This window comes from Salmo salar, chromosome ssa23 (assembly GCF_905237065.1).
Source record: "Salmo salar chromosome ssa23, Ssal_v3.1, whole genome shotgun sequence".
Taxonomy (NCBI): domain Eukaryota; kingdom Metazoa; phylum Chordata; class Actinopteri; order Salmoniformes; family Salmonidae; genus Salmo; species Salmo salar.
Window position 1 is genome coordinate 8,895,391 of NC_059464.1, and position 23,919 is coordinate 8,919,309.

Here is a 23,919-nt window from a genome sequence, read left to right on the forward strand (position 1 = left end):
GGTATTGATCACCCATAGTGTACACGCTGATGTCATCAATAGCCACTGTTCGTGTTTGGCAGGGGAGCGGTCGCCATTCTCATCCCGGTCTGGCTGGAGGGAGAGGCGACAAACCCAGAGTACTTCAACTTCGTCAAGGTGGGAAAAACAATAACATAAACCTCATAGGATTATCCTCTCCTTTACATAAACTTGTATTGAAAAGAGTGTAGAAAGTAGTGATTAGAGAAAAGAGTAGGAAATGAAGAAATTAGTAAACGCTTACTGTAGCTAACAATTGTGTGATTCAAATGCAGTCAGAGAGCCTCTGTGTGACCAGGGATGCGGTCTATAATATCATATTGGATTGTTTTTTTTTATTTTTTATTAAAAGTCATGTCTGTAGGGAAGTGACTCTAAAACCGCGCAGTTGTTCATAAGTAGTAGGTCCCAGATATATCTAAGTTGGATCTGACAGCAGAGGGTTGGTATTAGCTACAGTAGTACATAGACCTGTTATATTCAGTCCATTCAGTATATTCCTGTTCTGTGTACAGTTGCGGCCAATATATTGGCACCCTTGCACTTTTCTTAAATAGTTAACTATTTCTAATGAAATAAGTTGAAATGTAAAACAACTTTTGGTCACAACAACTTGTTATTGGATTTTTAACATTTGCAGAACCAATTTTATTTTTGTAACTTAAGTCCCCCAGCCAGGACACCTGGGTAAGGTGGTAGACCTCCTTCAGGTGGGTGTCAGCATCCTCCGCTCCCCCTGGAGCCCCCCAAAAATACAAATGGCATGGACAAAATTATTGGCACCCTGGAGCTAGTATCTGGTTGTATACAGTGCTTGACTTGGGCCGGAGCTGTCCAGAGCGCTGTACAGGTGTTGTACCGAAAATCTCCCCCCCTGCCAGAATTCTCCCCCCCCCCACCCCCACCCTTGCGTTCTTCATTGCTGCGACTTGCTTGCTAGTCGAGATTTCTGTTCTTCACTCCGTTGTCTATTTAGTCAACATTTCACTGATCTTAGTAGCAGAAAGCATTTTTGTCTGCAGTTTTCGGTTTGGCTATTTGTTTCAAGTGTATGTGGCGGTTATAGCTTGTATGGTGCCCTGAGTCCGCTACTGATTTGAATTAGTCTCTAAATAAATCTCTTTGCCAAAATTCATCATCTCTCCCATGTCTTATTCGACAAGTATTTTTGAAAGTGTAAGGATAATTCAGCCGTAGTTGTTCTGAAACGTTTATTGCTTGCCAACATTTTACTCCCTCCTCTATGTTTAATATAACACACATACATTAATTATTCATTTCGGTTGCCTATCCTGACGTGAAGTTTGTTCTATAGAAAGTATTTGACTCTGATGTGTGCCACAGAAAGTATTTGACAAAATTAAGGAAATTTGAAGGGGGGGGGGGGATTCTAGCAGGGGGGAGATTTTCGGGCACAACACCCGGCACTTACAATTTTTTGGGAATTGTGTACCAGCTACTCTATAAAACAAAGTAGCCTATCGCTGGCCCAGATTCACACACTGAGGCCAAAACGTTTGATCAAAGAGGGATGAAGGGGGGATCTGAACTCACGTCCTTTTGTTCACCCGACCTAGAATACCTCACAATCAAATGCCGACCGTGTTACCTCCCAAGAGAATTTTCTTTGGTTAAAGTCACAGCCATGTATATTCCCCCTCAAGCCGATACCACGACGGCCCTCAAAGAACTTCATTGGACTTTATGTAAACTGAAAACCACATATCCTGAGGCCGTGTTTATTATAGCTTGGGATTTTAAGAAAGCAAATTTGAGCAAACACTACCGAAGTTCTATCAACATATTGACTGTAGTACTCGCAATAACACTGGACCACTGCTACTCCAACTTCCGGGATGCCTACAAGGCCCTCCCCCGCCCTCCCTTTGACAAATCTGATCACAAATCCATTTTGCTCCTCCCTTCCTATAGGTAGAAACTCAAACAAGAAGTACCCGTGCTAAGGACTATTCAACGCTGGTCTGACCAATCGGAATCCACGCTTCAAGATTGGTTTGCTCATGTTATGTTATGTTCCGAGTAGCCTCCGAGAATAACATTGACAAATACACTGATACGGTGACTGAGTTTATCAGGAATGTTGAGGAGATGTTGTACCCACTGTGACTATTTAAACCTACCCTAACCAGAAACCGTGGATAGATGGCAGCATTCGCACAAAACTGAAAGCGTGACCCATCACATTTAACCATGGCAAGGTAACTGGGAATATGGCTGAATACAAACAGTGTAGTTATTCCCTCTGTAAGGCAATCAAACAGGCAAAACATCAGTACAGAGACAAAGTGGAGTGGCAATTCAACGGCTCAGACACGAGACGTATGTGGCAGGGTCTACAGACAATCACGGACTACAAAGGCAAACTTCAGCCACGTCGCGGACACCGACGTCTTGCTTCCGGACAAGCTAAAACACATTCTTCGCCCTCTTTGAGGATATCACAGTGCCACCGATGCAGCACACTACCAAGGGCTGTGGGCTGTCCTTCTTCGTGGCCGACGTGAGTAAGACATTTAAGCGTGTTAACCATCGCAAGGCTGCCGGCCCAGACAGCATTCCTAGTCCCGTCCTCAGTGCATGCGCAGACCAGCTGGCTGGAGTGTTTATGGACAATCTCTCCCTATCCCAGTCTGCTGTCCCCACATGCTTCAAGATGTCCACCATTGTTCCTGTAGCCAAGAATGCAAAGGTAATTGAACTAAATGACTATCGCCCCATAGCACTCACTTCTGTCATTATGAAGTGCTTTGAGAGACTAGTCAATAATCATATCATTTATGGGTGGCAGGTAGCCTAGTGGTTAGAGTGTTGGACTAGTAACCGAGAGGTTGCAAGATCGAATCCCCGAGCTGACAAGGTAAAAATCTGTTGTTCTGCCCCTGAACAAGGCAGTTAACCCACTGTTCCTAGACCATCATTGAAAAGAAGAATTTGTTCTTAACTAACCTGCCTAGTTAAATAAAGGTAAAAAAACTATATATATCACCTCTACCTTACCTGACACCCTAGACCCACTTCAGTTTGCTTACTGCACCAATAGATCCACAGACGATGCAATCACACTGCCCTATCCCATCTGGACAAGAGGAATACCTATGTAAGAATGTTCTTCATTGACTATAGCCCTCCAAACTCATCATTAAGCTTGAGGCCCTGGGTCTAAACTGGGTCCTGGACTATGTGACGGCCCCAGGTGGTGAAGATAGGAAACAACACCTCCACTTCACTGATCCTCAATACTGGGGCCCCACAAGGGTGCGTGCTCAGCCCCCTCCTGTACTCCTTGTTCACCCACGACTGCGTGGCTACTCACGCCTCCAACTCAATCATCAAGTTTGCAGAAGACACAACAGTAGTATGCTTGATTACCAACAATGACGAGACAGTCGACAGGGAGGAGGTGAGGGCCCTGGGAGTGTGGTGCCAGGAAAATAACCTCTCACCCAATGTCTACAAAACAAAGGTTGATCATGGGCTTCAGGAAAACAGCAGAGGGAGCACCCCCGGGACCGCAAGTCGAGAAGGTGGAAAGCTTCAAGTTCCTCGGCGTACACATCACTGACAAACTGAAATGGTTCACCCACACAGACAGTGTGGTGAAGAAGGCGCAACTGTGCCTCTTCAACCTCAGGAGGCTGAAGAAATTTGGCTTGGCGCCTAAAACCCTCACAAACCTTTACAGATACACAATTGAGAGCATCCTGTCGGGTTGTATCACCGCCTGGTACAGCAACTGCACTGCCCACATCCGCAGGGCCCTCCAGAGGGTGGTGCGGTCTGCCCAACACATCACCAGGGGCAAACTACCTGCCCTCCAGGACACCTACAGCACCCGATGTCACAGGAAGGCCAAAAAGATCGCCAAGGACATCAACCGCCCGAGCGACTGCCTGTTCACCCCGCTATCACCCAGAAGGCGAGGTCAGTACAGGTGCATCAAAGCTGTGACCGAGAGACTTGAAAACAGCTTCTTTTGCAAGGCCATCAGACTGTTAAATAGCCATCACTAGCACATTAGAGGCTGCTGCCCTATATATGCTACCGTTCAAAAGTTTGGGGTCACTTAGAAATGTCCTTGTTTTTTAAAAGGCCAGCATCCCAGAGTCACCTCTTCACTGTTGACGTTGAGACTGGTGTTTTGCGGATACTATTTAATGAAGTTGCCAGTTGAGAACTTGTGAGGTGTCTGTTTCTCAAACTAGACACACTAATGTACTTGTCCTCTTGCTCAGTTGTGCCCCCGGGGTCTCCCACTCCTCTTTCTATTCTAGTTAGAGACAGTTTGAGCTGTTCTGTGAAGGGAGTAGTACACAGCGTTCTATGAGATCTTCAGTTTCTTGGCAATTTCTCACATGGAATAGCCTTCATTTCTCAGAACAAGAATAGACTGACGAGTTTCAGAAGAAAGTTATTTGTTTCTGGCCATTTTGAGCCTGTAATCGAACCCACAAATGCTGATGCTCCAGATACTCAACTAGTCTAAAGAAGGCCAGTTTTATTGCTGCTTTTATCAGGACAACAGTTTTCAGCTGTGGTAACATAATTGCAAAACGGTTTTCTAATGATCAATTAGCCTTTTAAAAGTATAACTTGGATTAGCTAACACAACGTGCCATTGGAACACAGGAGTGATGGTTGCTGATAATGGGCCTCTGTACGCCTATGTAGATATTCCATAAAAAAATCTGCCATTTCCAGCTCAGATAGTCATTTGCAACATTAACAATGTCCACACTGTGTTTTTGATCAATTTGATGTTATTTTAATGGACAAAAAATGTGATTTTCTTTCATAAAACTAGGAAATCTCATCGTGACTTGAAATCACTGCCCATTTTAATAATGGAACACTAGTCACTTTAAATGTTTTACATATTTTACTCATCTCATATGTATATACTGTATTCTATTCTAGTGTATCTTAGTTTATGCCACTCTGACATTGCTTGTCCAAATATTTATATATTCTTAATTCCATTCCTTTACCTTAGATTTGTGTGTATTGTGTGTATTGTGGTGAAATTGTTAGATATTACTTGTTATATAATACTGCACTGTTGGAGCTAGAAACACAAGCATTTCGCTACACCCTCAATAACATCTGCTAAACATGTGTATGTGACCAATAAAATTTGATTTGAACAATCACTTTTTCTGATTTGGCTGTCAGAAAAGTTCAGTCGAACCTCCTGCACAGCACAGCAATAGTCTCTACAAGCCCGAATGTTGAATACAATTATACTTACACTTATTACCGCTTGTACATGCTGTTGGTCCTTTTGGCGGTAGGAGGTGAAGATAGAGTATCCACAGGACAGTGTTGTTTACCCTACTTTTTGCGACGCCGGTAGGTTTGTCGGTTGTATCTTCTATCTCTTGACGCATTGCACGTGAAGCACAATATGTAAACAATAGCAGAATGTAACCAAACTTAGTTGACCGAAGCACGTTTTCTCGCAATCAGCTGGAAGTGTTTGTCATTCGATCTGTGGTTCGGTTAGGCTTGGCCATATTGTGCAAGTGTTTGTCACATGTGAATTGCATCAGTATTGAAAATAAAACCGGTAATGCAAACTGATATACAGACCATCTAATGAAGGTCTGGTTGATAAGACTTCCTTGTGGATTATTTCTATCAGATTACCTCTGACATAGGGACAACATCGGTGGACAACAGGGAAAGTAAATTTAAATTAAGTTTGTTCAACATTCTGACTTGGAATAGGACTGTTCAGAAAAGCTGAGCCTACATGTTAGAGATGATTGTGTTAGTATTTTACTCTCACATTCAAAAAGAGGCTAGCTAGCTAATATTATGGGACAGTACTGGATTTTAGCTAGATCACGTTATTTTTGACTAACTTTTCTAGCTATGGCAATTGTCACCTCTCTAATGTAAATTTGACGACATAATGATTGCAAAGTTGTTTCAAACTAATGACTTGCCTACTTTAGCAATGTCATCTTATTTCCAGGCCACTAGTGTCTCCTCAGATAATGTTAGCTAGGTTGCTAGCTACCAAAGCCCGTTAGCTAACTTAATAATAGTAGCTGACATTAGCCTGTTTACTGTTGTTCAAGCTGCAGTCAGAGTAAGTCACCCAAAATGTACCAAGGTAGCCTACTTGATTTAGCTTGTGTCTTGTCTTTTTTACATTTGGTTTTTCTTTGATGACAGAACAAAATAAAATGCTCAAATTGACTATTTGAAGAGTATTTGTCATTAGATATTAGAGCTAAAACGAACTGGCTTGTAATTGGATTTGTAGCTACTGGCTTGCCAGACAGAAGAAAGCGAGGGTAGCTATTATTATTAGCTAGCTAGATATCTCATTAGGTGTACGTTTATCTGTGATATGAATCCTAAAAAATAGTAAGCCATCTGGCTGTTGAATGCAATAATTAATAAATCATATGACTTTTAAAAGCTCAGGCTGGACGTCTAGCTGGTTTGACTTTGCTACAGGCATACGTGATCATATTATTTGAACAAGATGGCGCCGATGATGGTTGTCCTGTTCCTAACTCCCATCAACTTTGGTTTGATATTTCACTTATGGACTATCAGATAGGAAATTGTTACATTTTTTCAAATGTGTGAGTGAAAATGATTATAAAATGTAACTGTCACCTTGCCAAAAGGTTGATAACTTGTAGCTACTGTTGGATTCTAGCTTGAAAAATACTTATTCATTTTTACCATACTAGAACTTATTGATTACTTTACATGTATAAGGAATGTTAGGGGTTAAGGAAGGGTAAAGAGAAACTAGGTGTGTGGAAAGTTACTGAGTGATATGGAAAGTTACCGATTGGGAAAAGGGGAAGTGTAGGAAGTTCATGTTCTGTTCAAATATGTTATTGTTGAATATAAATGTTCCTTAGAAGGGAGGCAAAGGGCAACAGTCTAGTTTCAGTTCTTGATAAGGCAGACCAGTTGCTGAGGAACCAGGACCATGAGGGATGTTGAACTCAACTCGAGATAAGGTCAACAGATGAAGAGAGAAGACATTGCTGGGAGGGGGGCCACACCGGTCCACTCTGAAGCCCATCTGATTATAGTCCTATCACACATACACATTTAAGAGGAACCTACTGTGTTTCTGCCTAACAACAGAGAATGAGTGTCTATCTTAGGATAGACATGCAAGGAGATGACTCCGCCTCGTTGGAAGGTATAAAGATGTTCTTGTGTGACTTGCATGTTGTCTTTGCAGCTGCATGACCCAGTGGGTGAATAAACTTGGTTTGAGCTTTTTCTAATTGTCCGTGAGTTTTTACTCTGTTCATTCATGATCCCCTTATGTGCTATTCGGTCATCGCTGAGGAAGGCCTGCAGGATGAGAACCATGAGGTCATGGACTTCTTCGAGAAAGATGCTTTTGTTGAGGAGCTACTTGGTGAAGATGAGAACAAAGAGTATGAGACACACAAACAGGTGAACATCGATTGGCAGAGAAGCAGCTGTAACTCTCCTAGGTTGATGCTGGTGGTGTCTGCTGTACATCCTAAGCTGGTGGTGCATGTTGTAGAAATGCTATAGCCTGGTCCCAGATCTGTTTATGCGGTTTTGCTAACACCTAATGTATGATAGTTATTACTCCATGTTACCATAGCGTAGGAGTTGTCTATATAGCACAAACAGATCGAAGACCAAGCTAGAAACGTCAATGTACTTGAGGACTACTATAGAAATTGTTGATTTTGTTACAGGAACGATGGAAAGGAGAATATGACATGGTTTGCTTGTGTGGCACCTGAATGCAAGGGCAAGCAGTTGTGTATGATATGATATTAGTTGTGTATGTCTTTCCTTATCATATGTAAGAGTTGATTGTTTTCTGTCATTTGTTTTGGTGCAGATATGTTTCATTTACTATCCGAATAACAAAGTGTCACAGAAAATTCACAGACAATTCAGAGAAGATTCCATATAGTTTTTGAAATGTACTATCAATCACTGAAACAGGTGTTACTTATTTTGTAAGGGTCAGAATAGAAATACATTTAACTGTGAATGAGTTATGCCTTCCAAAGCTTGAGTTGTAAAGCAATAACTTGAAAGGATAGGCCTATATGCCATGATTTTGAATTCCATTATAACCATGTTTATGATCTGAGATTTTATTTACACAAATACACAATGGAGTACTTTGGAAGTTTACAATAAAGAAAACTGAATTGCAGTGGATCTGTTTATTATGTTATATAAATAACTGACAAGAAAATTGTGACAACAGAATTCAAGTGTTTACTTATTAGAAACATTTAAGTAAATTAGAATCTCCAGTAGTATCACAAAGTCTATTTTGCAAATTATGAAATAGATTTTGTGTTGATACTGACATATACCTGGCAGCCAACTATTCATTGCATAATGCCATGATTATCTACAGGGCAGACTATAGGCGTCTGGATCTCAGAGGCCAAACACAGTAAGTAATGCTATACTTAGTGTTACTTGCTGTGTTAGGCCTCTGAGACGCAACTGCCCATGGTATGCTATATATACAAAAATATGTGGACACCTCTTCAGATTTGTGGATTCAGCTATTTCAGCCACACCCGTTGCTGACAGGTGTATAAAATCAAGCACACTGCCATGCAATCTCCATAGACAAACATTGGCAGTTGAATGGCCTTACTGAAGGGCTAGTGACTTTCTACCTGGCACCGTCATAGGATGCCACCTTTCCAACTAGTCTGTTCGTCAGGAGCTTCATGCAATTGGTTTCCATGGTCGAGCGTCATGCTTCACCATCTGGCACACCAACGGACAAATCTGGGTTTGGCGGGTCCCAGGAGAACGCTACCTGTCCCAATACATAGTGCCAACTGTAATGTTTGGTGGAAGAGGAATAATGGTCTGGGCTGTTTTTCATGTTACGGGTTAGGCCCCTTAGTTCCAGTGAAGGGAAATCTTAACGCTACAGCATACAATGACATTCTAGACGATTCTGTGCTTCCAACTTTGTGGCACAGTTTGGGGGCCCTTTCTTGTTTCAGTATGACAATGCCCCAGTGCACAAAGCGAGGTCTATACAGAAATGGTTTGTCGAGATCGCTGTGGAAGAACTTGACTGGCCTGCACAGAGCCCTGACCTCAACCCCATCGAACACCTTTGGGATGAATTGGAACGCCAACTGTGAGCCAGGACTAATCGCCAAACGTTCCAACATCTAGTGGAAAGCCTTCCCAGAATAGTGGAGGCTGTTATAGCAAAGGGGGATCAACTCCATATTAATGCCCATGATTTTGGAATGAGATGTTCAACAAGCAGGTGTCCACATACTTCTGGTCAGTATATATTTTTTATTTTTTTACCTCAACCGCCAACCACAGGAGGACTCAGGAGCCTGCTCTCACTGAGTCTAGACAGCCTGCTGCTGCTCTGTTAATCATCAGATGGAGGAGGGGGGAGAGGAGGAAAAGGGCCCATGTGGGTAACTGGGGGCCCTGCCTTGAATGGGTAACTGATTAATAAAATAAACGCCATAATAAATAAATGTGACTGGTCAATTGTGTGATTCAGGGGCTGGACCCAAGACCATGAATTGCGTTACTTTTGAAATTATAATTTTTTATCCAACCACAGGAGCCCGCTCTCAATGTTAAAAATACACCAGAGAGCATAATTTAGCCACAGAGGATCAATAGCTTATAAAAAAAATAACTGGATTAAGTTGTATCACAAGTACAAACAGGTATCTGCCAAAATAAAGGAAACACACTTCTTAGGGATAGGGGGCAGTATTCAGAAGTTTGGATGAATGAGGTGCCCAAAGTAAACTGCTTGTTACTCAGGCCCAGAAGCTAGGATATGCATATAATTGGTATGGGATAGAAAACACTCTAAAGTTTCCAAAACTGTTAAAATAATGTCTGTGAGTATAACAGAACTGATATAGCAGGCAAAAACCCGATGAGAATCCATCCGGAAAAATGTTTTTTTGAGGTGACACCGTTTAAAATGCCTGTCTATGGGGAAATCAATGGAAATCCTCCCAGATTGCAGTTCCTAGGGCTTCCAGCAGATGTCAACAGTCTTTAGAAAGAGTTGCAGGCTTGTTCTTTGAAAAATGAGCTAGAATTTGTAGTTTTTCTAGGTGGCTCCCATTTTGGCTGTAGTGTTGTGGCGCACGTCGGTGAGGGCGCCCACTTCATTATTTATCTCCGGTAATGAACATACTATTCTCCGTCTTAAATTTGATCATTTATTTACACATTAGGGTAAATAAATGATTGATTATAAATGTTGTTTGACTTGTTTGGACGAAGTTTATTGGTAACTTTTGGGATTCATTTGAATGCATTTTGAATGAGGGAAACCGGTGGATTACTGAGTCAAGCGCGCCAACTAAACTGACATTTCTGGGATATAAAGAAGGACTTTATCGAACAAAAGGACCATTTGTTATGTAGCTGGGACCCTTGTGATTGCAACCAGAGGAAGATCTTCAAAGGTACGTGATTTATTTTATCGCTATTTCTGACTTTCCTGACGCCTCTGCTTGGTTGGAAAATGTTTGTAATGCTTTTGTACACGTGGCGCTGTCCTCAGATAATCGTATGGTGTGCATTCACCGTAAAGCCTTTTTGAAATCTGACAAAGCGGCTGGATTAACAAGAAGTTAAGCTTTTAAATTATGTAAGACACTTGTATTTTCATACATTTTTAATATTACGAATTTTATATTTTGAATTTTGCACTCTGCAATTTCACCGGATGTTGGCCAGGTGGGACGCTAGCTGCCAGAACAGCTTCAATGCGCCTTGGCATAGAATCTACAAGTGGACCTAAATGACGCCAGCAAAATGCACACCATACTGTAACATGTACTTTGTATTCCTCATTAACTCAAGTTTCCTTTATTTGTTGCATTGTGGCCATAGACATATAATCCATAGAAGGGTTTTGTAACATCTTACACTGGCGATATGACAATTAAATTCGTTGGTACACTAGCAATGGATGCTATTCCAGACTTGAATGGGAATAGCCATCTATGGATTATATTTCTATGGTTTGTTGCGGCTGTTGGTTTGACTTTTGCAGATTTCGAAATGCAATCACGTGAAAAACGTACAGTTTTGAAAGCAAATGCCTACTGCTGAAAAGAGAAGACTAATCTGTCTGTAGAACCAATATATTTGTTTTTTCTCAACAACTCTTAGCTAACTGCAGCAGCACTGTTTCTCAAAGTAGCTCATCTTGAGGTAGGCTAATGCCATGATGAGCGCATCGGCCATCACGTGAGTAGCCTATGGCTTCATCTTCATTATTAGGTGACTCGTAGTGCTACTGGAAATTATATTTAGTAGCCTACTGTAGCCTATGATATACAGTGCCTTCAGAAAGTATTCATACCCCTTGACTTATTCCACATTTTGTTGTGTTACGGTCTGATTTCAAAATGGATTCAATATATTTTTCTCTCACCCATCTACACACAACATAATGACAAAGTGAAAACATGTTTTTAGATTTTTTTGCACATTTATTGAAATATCTCATTTACAAATGTATTCACACCCCTGTGTCAATACTTTGTAGAAGCACCTTTGGCAGCGTTTTAGCTGTGAGTCTTTTTTCTCATCAAAATTCTTCAAGCTCTGTCAAAGAGTCCTCAATGATTACAAGCATAACCATAACATGATATAGCCACCACTATGCTTGAAAATATGAAGAGTAGAACTCAGTAATATGTTGTATTGGATTTGCCCCAAACATAACATTTCCTACATTTTTTGCATTATTACTTTTGTGCCTTATTGCAACAGGATGCATGTTTTGGAATATTTGTATTCTGTTACAGGCTTCCTCCTTTTCACTTTGTCATTTAGGTTAGTATTGTGGAGTAACTACAATGTTGTTGATCTATCCTCAGTTTTCTACTATTACAGCCATCAAATTGGCCTCATGGTGAAATCCCTGAGCGGTTTAATTTCTCTCCAGTAACTGAGTTAGTAGGAAGGAAGTATGTATCTTTGTAGTGACCGGATGTATTGATACACCATCTAAAGTGTAATGAATAACTTCATGCTCAAATGGATATTCAATGTCTGCTTTTTTATTTTTACCCAACTACCAATCGGTGCCCTTCTTTGCAAGGCTTTGGAAAACCTCCCTGGTCTTTGTGGTTGAATCTGTGTTTGAGGAGTATTTCTGAGGAGTATTTATTTCTGTCTGTAATAAAGCCCTTTCGTGGGGAAAAACACATTCTGATTGGCTGGACCTAGCTCCCCAGTGGGTGGGCCTGGCTCACAATTGGATGGGCCTATGCCCACTCATGGCTGCGCCCCTGCCCATTCATGTGAAATCCATAGATTAGGGCCTAATACATTTATTTCAATTGACTCATTTCCTTACATGAACTGTAAAATGGTTTAAATTGTTGCATGTTATGTTTATATTTTTCTTCAGTATATATATATTTCCTTCTAATATTGTACATTCTGGCCTGGTCTGTTGGCCATTGGACCATTGGCCTGGTCAACAGACCATTGGCCTGGTCTGTTGTTTGTTTGAATTCAAGACCAGATTGACCTGTAGACACTCATTTTGGTCATTTATGTGTTATTAAAAAAGATGAATCTAATGTCTTATTATTTCTTTTTTTTACCACTTTTTCTCCCCCACTTCGTGGTATCCAATTGGTAGTTACAGTCTTGTCCCATCGCTGCAACTCCCGTACGGACTCGGGAGAGGCGAAGGTCGAGAGCTGTGCGTCCTCCGAAACACAACCCACCCACTGCTTCTTGACACAATGCCCGCTAAACCCAGAAGCCAGCGGCACCAATGTGTCGGAGGACACACGTACACCTGGCAACCTGTCAGCGTGCATTGCACCTGGCCCGTCACAGGAGTCTCTCGCCCGCGAACATCCCTGCCGGCTAAACCCTCCTCTAACCCGGACGATGCTTTGTCAATTGTGCGCCGCCCCATGGGTCTCCCGGTTGCGGCCAGCTGCAAAAGAGCCTGGACTTGAACCAGGATCTCTAGTGGCACAGCTAGCACTGCGATGCAGTGCCTTAGACCACTGTGCCCCTTGGGAGGCCCAGCTAAGGTCTTCTGTCATGTAAATGATGTAGAATTGCATTAAATGTGATTTTAAAAGGCTATGATTTCTTAATCCGGCCCTTGGGACAGATTATAGATGACGGGGTTATGGAACTGTTGCGGGATCTGGACAGAGAGAGAGAGACAGGGTTGCCACCGTCACCTCGGCACTGACCGGACGGGCTCTGGACTGGGGTGCCAAGGTCGAGTCCTATAAGCGCTTCACCCTCCTCTTCCACTCAATGTTTGATCATCCTGTGGAGGGCCGACAGATCTGGGGTTATAGAACTGTTGCGGGATCTGGACAGTATGGGAAAAAAATTGACAGGACAAGATAGGACAGGGATGAATTGTAACTCCCGTGTCAACCTCTAGCGCAGACCTCTAAATTGGTATTTAGTTTCCTTCCAAGTGGCATTAAAAATGTATTACATTCAACTTCATGGAACCTGCAGATACCCTGAAACAATCATTGAACATCTAAGAGTCAAACCATAGTTTAACAGCAGTTGAGCTTTTTGTACTATTTTTGGCCGTGTTGTTTTTGTGAAAAAGTTAGCAGGTCGAACATAACACGTCAACCCTGCTACCCATAGATAGACAGGCTAGAATTTTTTATCATTACACATTTTTTTTGTGAAGGTTATTTTCAACTGCTCCTCCCTGTTTCACACAACAAGCTTCCATTCTACCTGTCACAAGGGGATTTATGTCTGTTTAAAGATGAAATTGTCAACCTTGTTATCACCGATTTTCCCAGTACTGCTTCTCATTCCGTTCACCAGCTCCGGAGGTCTACGTCACCGGCCTTTTACGCGTCACTGAACTGGATCATTACAGTGGACTGGCAACCATCCTGCTTTTGGAGGGGAATGTGCAGTCCATCCAGTCTCCAGCACTGGTTCCAGCACCAGCCGCCACACCACCACTACCTGCCTCCGTCTCATCTGAGCCGGTCCGCGGAATACCCCTGTCCCTCCTGGAGCGCTTTGACAGCGCCAGTGAGATGCAAGGGATTCCTTCTGCAATGTGACCTGTACCTCGCTCGCTACACCGAGGCTGTCTCTGGGAGAGACATGGTTGCCACCGTCATCTCGGCACTGACCGACGGGCCCTGGACTGGGGTGCCGCGGTCTGGGAAATGGGTGGGCCCAACGTTGAGTCCTACGAGCGCTTCACCCTCTTCCCTTCGATGTTTGATCATCCTGTGGAGGGCCGAGAGGGAGGTGAGTGCTTACTCCAACTACGCCAGGGATCTAGGACCGCCTCGGAGTTCGCCCTGGAGTTCCGGATGGAACGAGTCGGCTTTGATCCCCGTTTTCCGCAGCGGACTGCGAGAGGAGGTACAGATGGAGTTAGCCTGCAGTGATGACAACCTGTCACTCGACCAGCTCATCAGCATGGCAATCTGTTTGGACAACCTCCAGCGGTCCCGACGAAGACCTGCACGGAATCCGGAGCCCATGGCTATACCTGCTCCATGGCCAGAGCCGATGGAGGGGGCTCTGCACGTTTGAAAAGGGTAATTTCTCCCCAACCTGCCCTCTGTCCACTAATAGGTGAGGAGGTGACAAGCCAGGGAATTCCCCTGCTTCAACCCAGGGGTGGTGTCTCGCGGTGTCTGTCAACACCACTACGGTGGAAAGTCCAGACCACGCCCCTCAAGTGGATTTACCGGAGGAATACCAGGATGTGCACCGGGTTTTCTCTAAGACCCAGGCTACACGCCTGCCTCCTCATCGCCCCTGGGACTGTGCCATTGACCTGCTGTGTGATGCAGCCCTCCCGAGAGGACATGTCTACCCCCTCTCCTATGCGTAGCCCGAGGCCATGGAGACCTACGTACAGTAGAGCCTCCAGCAGGGTTTTATCTGCCCCTCTACGTCACCAGCCTCCTCAAGCTTATTTTTTGTTAATAAGAAAGATGGGGGACTGTGCCCCTGCATTGATTATCAAACACTGAATAAAGCCACCATTAAGTTCAGCGTTGTGGTTTATATATACAACATTTTGGTATATTCTGCTGACAGCGCCCAGCATGTCTCCTTGGTCAGTTCCATGCTGGGAAGACTGTTGGAGCATCATCTATATGTTAAACAAGAAAAAAATGCTCTTCCAGCGGTCTGTGTCCGTTTTGGGCTACCTCATATCCACGGAGGGGGTGGAGATGGAGGAGCAACACTTCAGCGCAGTCAGGTCATGGCCCATCTTCAACTCAGTGAAGCAGTCCAGCGATTCCTGTGGTTGGCCAACTATTTCCGGCGTTCAGCCTGGTGGTCGCGCCTCTTACCTCCCTGCTGAGAGGAGGTTCCCAACGGCTTTGTTGGATGGTGGAGGAGGAGAGGGCGTTTGAGACATTGAAGGCACGCTTCACCACTGCTCTTGTGCTGACACATCCCGATCCCTCACTCCCCTTCTTTGTCGAGGTGGATGCCTCCGAGGTAGAAGTCGGGGCAGTGCTGTCCCAATGGCCCGGAACCCCTCCAAAGCTGTGGCCCTGCACCTTCTACTGCAAGCAGCTAAGCCCCGCCCAGAGGAACTACGACGTAGGGGACCGGGAACTCTTGGCGCTCAAGAAGGGTCTGAAGGCGTGGAGGCACTGGTTGGAGGGGTCCAAACACCCTTTCCTGGTGTGGACAGACCACCGCAACCTGGAGTACATCAGGACAGCGAAGAAACTAAACCCTAGACAGGCCAGGTGGGCTCTATTCTTTGCCAGGTTCCAATTCACGCTTTCCTATAGACCAGACTCGAAGAACGTGAAGGCGGACGCCCTGACTCGCCTCTATGACGCAGAGGAGAGGAAGGGAGAGGAGACACCCATCATCCCTCCGTTCCGTATCTCGTGCCAGTGGTGTGGGATTTGGACGCCGACATACGGCAGGCCCTGCATATGGAACCCACACCTGCACAGTGACCAGAGAACTGCGCCTATGTGCCCACAGGTGTGCAGGACCACCTCCTTACCTGGGTGCACACGGCGCCTGTGTCGGGTCACCCTGGGATAGGCCGTACCATCGCCTGCCTGACTAAGAAGTACTGGTGGCCCACCTTGGCTAGGGATGTCCGGGTTTACGTCTCTTCCTGCTCCATCTGTGCCCAATCTAAGACACCCAGACACCTCCCTTATGGAAAGCTCCTTCCACTGCTGGTTCCACAACGACCCTGGTCTCACCTCTTGGTGGACTTTCTCACTGACCTTCCCCACTTCCAGGGGAACACCACCGTTCTCTTCGTTAATGGACCAGTTTTCCAAAGCTTGTCATCTCCTTCCTCTGTCTGGACTCCCGTCGGCCATGCAAACCGCCGATTCTCTTTTTACGCACGTCTTCCGGCACTACGGGATCCCGGAATACATTGTGTCAGACCGTGGCCCTCAGTTCACCTCACGCGTATGGAAGGCGCTCATGGAATGCCTGGGGGTCACGGTCAGTCTCACCTCCTGGTACCGTCCTCAAGCTAATGGGCAGGTGGAGAGGGTCAATCAGGAAGTGGGCAGGTTCCTGAGGTGTTACTGTCAGAGTGGGCAGATTTTCTACCTTGGGCTGAGTACGTGCAGAATTCCCTTCATCACTCCTCCACTAACCTCACTCCTTTCCAGTGAGTTGGGGTATCAGCCGGCCCTGGCACCTTGGCATCTGAGCCAGACTGAGGCCCCTGCGGTGGACGAGTGGTTTCAGCGGGCTGAGGAGATCTGGAACGCAGCGCATACTCATCTCCAGCGGGCTGTGCGTCATCACAAAGCATCAGGCCGACCGCCACCGCAGTGAGGTGCCTGTTTTCTTTCCAGGCAACCGGGTCTGGCTCTCCACCTGGACCCTGCCCCTCCGCCTGCCCTGCCGGAAGCTGAGCCCGCGGTTTGTGGGGCCGTTTAAAGAGGGTTAATGAGGTAACTTACCGTTTGCAACTCCCTGCTGATTACCGCATTAACCCAACTTTTCATGTCTCTCCTCAGGCCAGTGGTGCCTGGTCCCCTCGCTGAGGCTGGACCCAGTGACGCCCCGCCTCCTCCTCTGGACATTGAGGGAGGTCCGGCACACTCAGTCCGTGAAGTCCTGGAATCGAGGCATAGGGCGGGGCGTCTACAGTACCTCATCGACTGGGAGGGGTACGGCCCAGAGGAGCGGTGCTGGGTTTCTGAGGTGAACATCCTGGACGCTTCGCTGATCAGGGATTTTCACCGTCGGTGCCCTGACCGACCCACACAGCGTCCCTGTTGTCGTCCCAGAGGCTGGATTCCCCCATACTGCTGCTCATTCCGTTCACCAGCTCCAGAGGTCTACGTCACCGGCCTCCTAGGCATCACTGAACTGGATCATTACCACCAACCCCGAACTGTCTTGTCTCATTACGCACACCTGGTTCCCATTTCCCCCTGATTAGTATGTGTATATATGTGCCCTGTGTTTCCCATTGTCCTTGTTGATTATTGTTCCATGTCCGTTGGTCTTGTGAGTACCTGTGCTCTGTTGTATCGGCTTTCGTGTTACCTTGTTAGTGTGCACTTGTTATTACGGGAGTCGTCCCGTGTATTTATTAGAGATTTACACCTTGTGCTTTGTTTGGATTACTGCCCTGTGATATAGATATATATGTTTGTTTTGGGCTTCATCCCCATCATGTTCATGTCATACTCTATTTTGGGTAGAGAAATAAAAAATCCTGTTTCGTATTGCGCCTGTCTCCTATTCAACGTGACACTTGTCACAGTCAACCCCGTTATAGTCAATCCTGTTACTTTGTTTGACACTTACTGTAGTCATTTGTTTTGTGAGATGGGAATACATTTTTTGAGGGAAAAAAATTGTAAAATTAAGTGAAATCAAACTTCATTTTTTATTTTTTATTATTAAGTTACACTACTCAAAAGGCACCCAGTTGGTGGAACGACCCATTTGACTGTTTGTCCCCTGGTCTCCATCCTCCTCAGTGCATATTGAGTTTGGAGCACTGTATCGGCATCATCGAGAGGAAGTCCAAAGAGGCCTGCTACTTCATGGGCTTTTAAGGTTAGTGTTTCACCAGGCAAAGGACTAGAGAGAGGGAAGTGGAGATCATTTAGCATAATGTCCTTTCTCCTCTCTGTATAAAGAGGCAAAGTAAGTTCATGCATTTGTGTACGTGAGGAGAAGACCGTAGAGGACTGGATATGAGAGGAGTGTGTGTGAAACAGCGCTTATTTTATTTTTCTCTGACCATCAAAGCCTGGCTCATTTATCATGAGGGGTAAACCTCCCAAGTTGTGTTCGTAATTGATTTCCATAGGAGGCATTATGCATATCATCTCATCCTCATCTATCCAGTGGGGCCCAAAGTGAGCGACTCTCCATCACCTTCAGCGGCCAGGAGGAACCTTCAGTTGTACATTTTGGCAGTCAATATTTATGCATTTACATTTTACCAATTTGAAATACAGTGCCGGATTATGTCTAAATGACAAGCAATACATTCTCGCTGCCAAAACGCAACTCCAGCCCACATACATCATATGCAAATAGCTGAATATAATTGTGTGTTTGTAAAAGTAATTGCCCTACACAAAAATTCAATGACAGCCTCCTTTCCGTGGCCGGGGGTAAAAAATGTGCTTGCACAACGACATTTGATTATGCAGAGTTTAATCCACCCTGGTCGATATTAAAAAACAAGAGGCATATTTGACTGTAAGAAGGCTAACAGTAGCCTAGCGGAATGACTTTGAGCTACTCTGCATATAAAGTGGAGGGAAGTAATGTGTCGTTGGCGTGGTAGTGTTTGTAATAATCAGATGTTTTTTGAATAACTTGTCTTTTGTTTTGTCCTTGTAGATGACAGCTTGATTTACATGGACCCTCATTACTGTCAGTCTTTTGTGGATGTCAGCACGAGCCGTTTCCCTCTGCAGGTAATGGGAAATTACACTGAGCTGACTGGGGCTCAGTAATGTGAATTTAATAGTTTCTGTTAGTACTTAAGGATATGAATCCTAAAGCAGCCTATGCGCAATTACTGAGTCTCTGGCTGCTGATTTATTTGCTGTTCAGACATGTGAGGCTGCTGCAGTGGAGAAATACAGCATGTGGAATATAAGGAGCTCAGCTACTATGATCCTGAATATTTCAGCACTGGTACACATAAAACATGCATTTATCATAGTGTATTAGACTACTGCATTGGAACTTCTACTGATGCTTGGTCAAAGGGTGCAGCACACAATGTGACAAGAGATCAGAAACAGCTAGACTTTTATTTTCACCAGTCTGTGAGTGTGACAAGATTAATTACAACTGCATTGCGTTCATAAAACATAACATTTTATCTTCATAATATGTCCTTTTAGTTTCGCACTTATATCTTTGATACTTTACTGCACTAACAAGCAATTCAATCATAGATGTTTAATATTACCAGCAATAACACATTGCTGTCCATTTGACACAGGATTTTCTTTGTCATTTTGTGTTTCTAGTCGTATTATTGCCCGTCGCCAAAGAAGATGCCTTTCAGTCAGATGGATCCTAGTTGTACCATAGGCTTCTACTCTAGAAGTGCCCAGGACTATGAGAGAATCAGCCAAGAACTGTCCAAGGTGGGTGAACTAAAGGCTTTACTATTTGGTCAGAATCCTATTAGTTTGTAATGAAATAAAATGCATATCCCATTGAAAGCATAGTTAGGGAGTGAGATGTGAGAATGGCTGTAAGTGTGACAGAACTTTTATCATAGAGTCAAGACAGTAAATAGCGCAATTGGATTTTTGGCATAACGCCATGATTTTTGGCGCGTCTGCACAGGGCCACACGGTGAGTATAGGCGTTAACTGTTGATAAAATCTGCTCTGTGTCCATATTGCTTCTGTACATAAAATTAACTTGACACCAGGTGGCACCATTTAGCTGTGAATCTGAGGCAGGTTTCCCGTTTCCTCTCCCTGCTCTCCAGCTCTCAGGTGGGCTTCTTTGGATACTTCATGAAACTTTCCTGACTTTCGTGTATCATTATTGTATGCTGTGTTTTTGTTTATGAATCAGGTGTTTCAGCCATCAGTGAAGGACAAATACCCAGCATTCACTTTCATGCAAGGTCACGGAAGAGATTACGACCTTTCGGCAGCATTAACCCCGGAGAAAAGGGAATGGCCCTTCATCCACAACCCACGGACAGCGGTTGCCACTGCTGGAGACTTTGTGCTGCTCTGAAGGCCGACGCCAAGGGCAAAGGTCATGATCAGAGACTTTTCAATGGCTGGCGAAGTCACTTTACCAGACAGACTGAAACAGGCTTATCCAAGGCCAGGACTCGTCAAACTGGACCTCTCAAGACCCCATCTCAGACACTCCCTATACCCTATGGATCTGCTAGCTATTCCGCAATTTTTTCAGACACTTAAATGTATTTATTTAATTTCTCACACCAGCATTCATGGCTTAATTAGCTAAACTTAAAAACATTCAAATAGTTATCCTGTACTGTAGATAGTTGCTGTTAGTTTTGACTGCTCAAATGTAATCAAACATACCAGGAGTCTGTATTATGGACATGAAATTGTACTGGGGGTTATGCGCTGTACTGAATCTTATACATTGTACCTTATCGATACTGATGGAGAATCGGGTGCCTTGGCTTATTGGAAGAGTGACTCTCAGCCAAATATAACACACATTTACCTTTTAAGGAAATCAGTGCGGCACTACAGAAGCCGCCAACGGGGATTATCAGAGGACGTGTATGAGGAAGGATATCTCTGTGGTTCTAGAACTGGGCCATATATCCTGGTAAAGTGCTTGTATAGGAGAGTGCCATTCACATACTATAGTTTGTTTTTAGCGATACTGAGAAAGTACTGGAGGTTTGGATTGGTAAAATATGTTCTAGGTTGTTATCACATTTACCTTAGGAGGAAAAGTATTATGTTGCCAAATCATTTCAAGATGTTTAGCATTTTCTTAGGTAGGTTATTTGAGCATTTCTGATTATTGTCCTTGAAAAGGTACTTTGGTTCATGACTTTTCTTTTTTCATTTCAAAGCAAATTAAATTAGTCTAAATGGAAGGTTTGTCAATGTCACAGTCAAACACATCTATAGAGGTGACGGGTACAACGCCTTGCTTCTCCTTGCACTTTCATTATAATTGCACTAGTTACAAACTTCATATACACTATACTCACATACTAACTGCATTGTAATAATTGAATCATCTTGTTCAAATGGTGACAGACATTTGTAGAGTACACCATTTTTTTTATGTGGGTTGAAGATAAGGTTGAATATAATTGAAATGTTGTACGATAATGTTGGACTGTTTCAAGATCAGCCCCTCAACTGTAAATCTATAAAGACAGCTAAATTCTACCAGTGTTGCCAAATGTTTACAAAATGTGTCTCTTTATCACAATATTGATTCTCACACTGCTGTGCAGCAAAGTAGAATAAAGTCATAAAATCTTTTTAGAATTTCTCGTCTGATCCCTGCACCTCTTTACACGTTTTAAAAGCATTAAAGAGAGAGATTTTTGGGGGTTTTGTCTCATCTTGCAATGAAAAATACAAAACTTGACATGTGTTGAAATGTATTCAACCCTGTTTGTTACCCAGTCAAATGTACTAGATTAAAACTAATCGTACGTGCTAACCATCTCTACAGCCCATTAACCAGCCGGCGGGAAAATGTGACCCTGTGACACAGGCTGGGATTGTGTCCGCCTGTAGAGGAAAATAAAATATTGCTGTGTGCAACGACGCACTGTTGCCATGGGTAATATTTCTGTTGCTCTACATATTGTCATGTACAATACAAACTCTTGTATTATCAGGAGCTTGGCATTGGGCTCGGGGGTCCCAGTTCAGGGATCTGTTCACATGTCCATTCAGTGAGAAACCAGAGAGCCCCAGCACATCGACACGGTACTGGTACCCGCCAAGTTATCGTTACTTATTACGGATTTATTCCTTGTGTTATTATTTCTCTCTTTTTTTTTCTCTCTCTTTTTTTCTCTCTGCATTGTTGTTTACGAAGCATGTGACAAATACATTTGATTGGGTTTTTATTATTCGAAACATTTTAATTTAACTCGGCAAGTCGGTTAAGAACAAATTCTCATTTACAATGACGCCTACCCCGGCCAAACCCGGACGACACTGGGCCAATTTTGCGCCGCCCTACGGGAATCTGAATCACGGCCGGATGTTTTACAGCCTTATTTGAGCTGGTAGAGGACATAATGGCATCACTTACAGGAAGTGTCAGATCAGTATGTTCATACATAACAAGGCTGTTTTTAAGGCCAACCGGCCAGAGAACTGTGCATCAAGCCATTAAATATGCGGCAATGTTTCTGCATTTTGGTGTGGTGGATAGTCTGTGGGGGGGGGGGTTGCTGTGGAGAGGAATGTGATGGGAGGGGGAATGTTATGGGGGATCAGGATTTGGGGATTTTTGTCAGGCCCCAAGTGAACATGAAAGAGTGTGTTGTGCTAGGAGGCACAGGGATGGCTGCTGTGTGCTGTAAGGGTCTGCTATGTTCACCTTGTACTTACAGGGATGTATGAATATTTGATTAGTGAGTCATGGATGGGCTCAGGGGAAATGCATTGTACAAAGCCGCACACATAAACACACTCTAACCCCCCCAACCACACTAACAAATATCACACACACACACACACACTCTAACTATCCTAACCATGCCCTCCTGTTTAATTAACACAGACACAGCTGCCAATAGTGTCATTGACATTGCGGATTCTTGAAAATCTAATTTGCCCAGCCGAGCACATTACTCACATGAAAGGGAAGGGAATCCATGAGGCCTCCTTCTGTCCCAGAGTTTGGAGCTCACAGATGGACACTCAATAAAGATTTTATTTTGGTGTCATTCAGGGGAGGAAATGGCTTGTGTTGCTGGTCACACAGCCCTTGGGCGACGCATCTTCCAGTGCGCAGGAACGGGATTGGAATGAAGCAGGCTTTTGGCGGAATCGGCAGCACACAAATTCTTGGGACTAGAGCTGTGACGGTGTCTCTGTAGGCTAGAGCTAGAGCTTTCATAGTGACACAATGTGTTTGGGTGAAGATGTGTTTAAATAAATCCAACCATGAAAAATCCAACCATGTTACATTGCTCTGTACTGTAGATGTTTGAGATTAGCCTTCTTAAACCCCCAGATCCTTACAGTGCAACCTAGCATTTTATCTTACAGTGCAATTAAACATTGCATTTGTAATGTGGAGATGTTTAATTACGGTATTGTACTTTTTACTCCATACATTTTCCTTGACACTCAAAAGTACTCGTTACATTTTGAATGCTTAGCATGACAGGAAAGTTGTCTAATCCACACACTTATCAAGAGAACATCCCTAGTCATCCCTACTGCCTCTGATCTGGCGGACTCACTTAACACAAATGCTTCGTTTGTAAATCATGTCTGAGTGTTGGAGCATGCCCCTGGCTATCCGTACATTTTGAAAACAAGAAAATTATGCCGTCTGGTTTGCTCTATACAAGGAATATGAAATTATTTATACTTTTACTTTTAATACTTAAGTATATTTTAGCAATGACATTTACTTTTGATACTTAAGTATATTTAAAACCAAATACTTTTAGAATTTTACTCAAGTAGTATTTTACTGGGTGACTTTCAATTTTAATTGAGTCATTTTATATTAAGGTATCTTTACTTTTACTGAAGTATGACAATAGGGTACTTTTTTCAACAATGCATATATGTATGACCTATGTACACACACTAACATGTAGTGTAAGTGTGAAGTCCTGGCCTCTTCTAAGGTGTCAGACCTATCTCCTCCCAAACCGTCCCTGTCCCTACGCCA

At 43.8% G+C, this 23,919-nt stretch overlaps 1 pseudogene; it reads left to right on the top strand.

The window, feature by feature from the left end:
* LOC106583988 (cysteine protease ATG4C-like) overlaps positions 1–21,416 on the top strand; it is a 32,604-nt pseudogene extending 11,188 nt beyond the window's left edge.
* Positions 21,417–23,919: the final 2,503 nt, after the last annotated feature.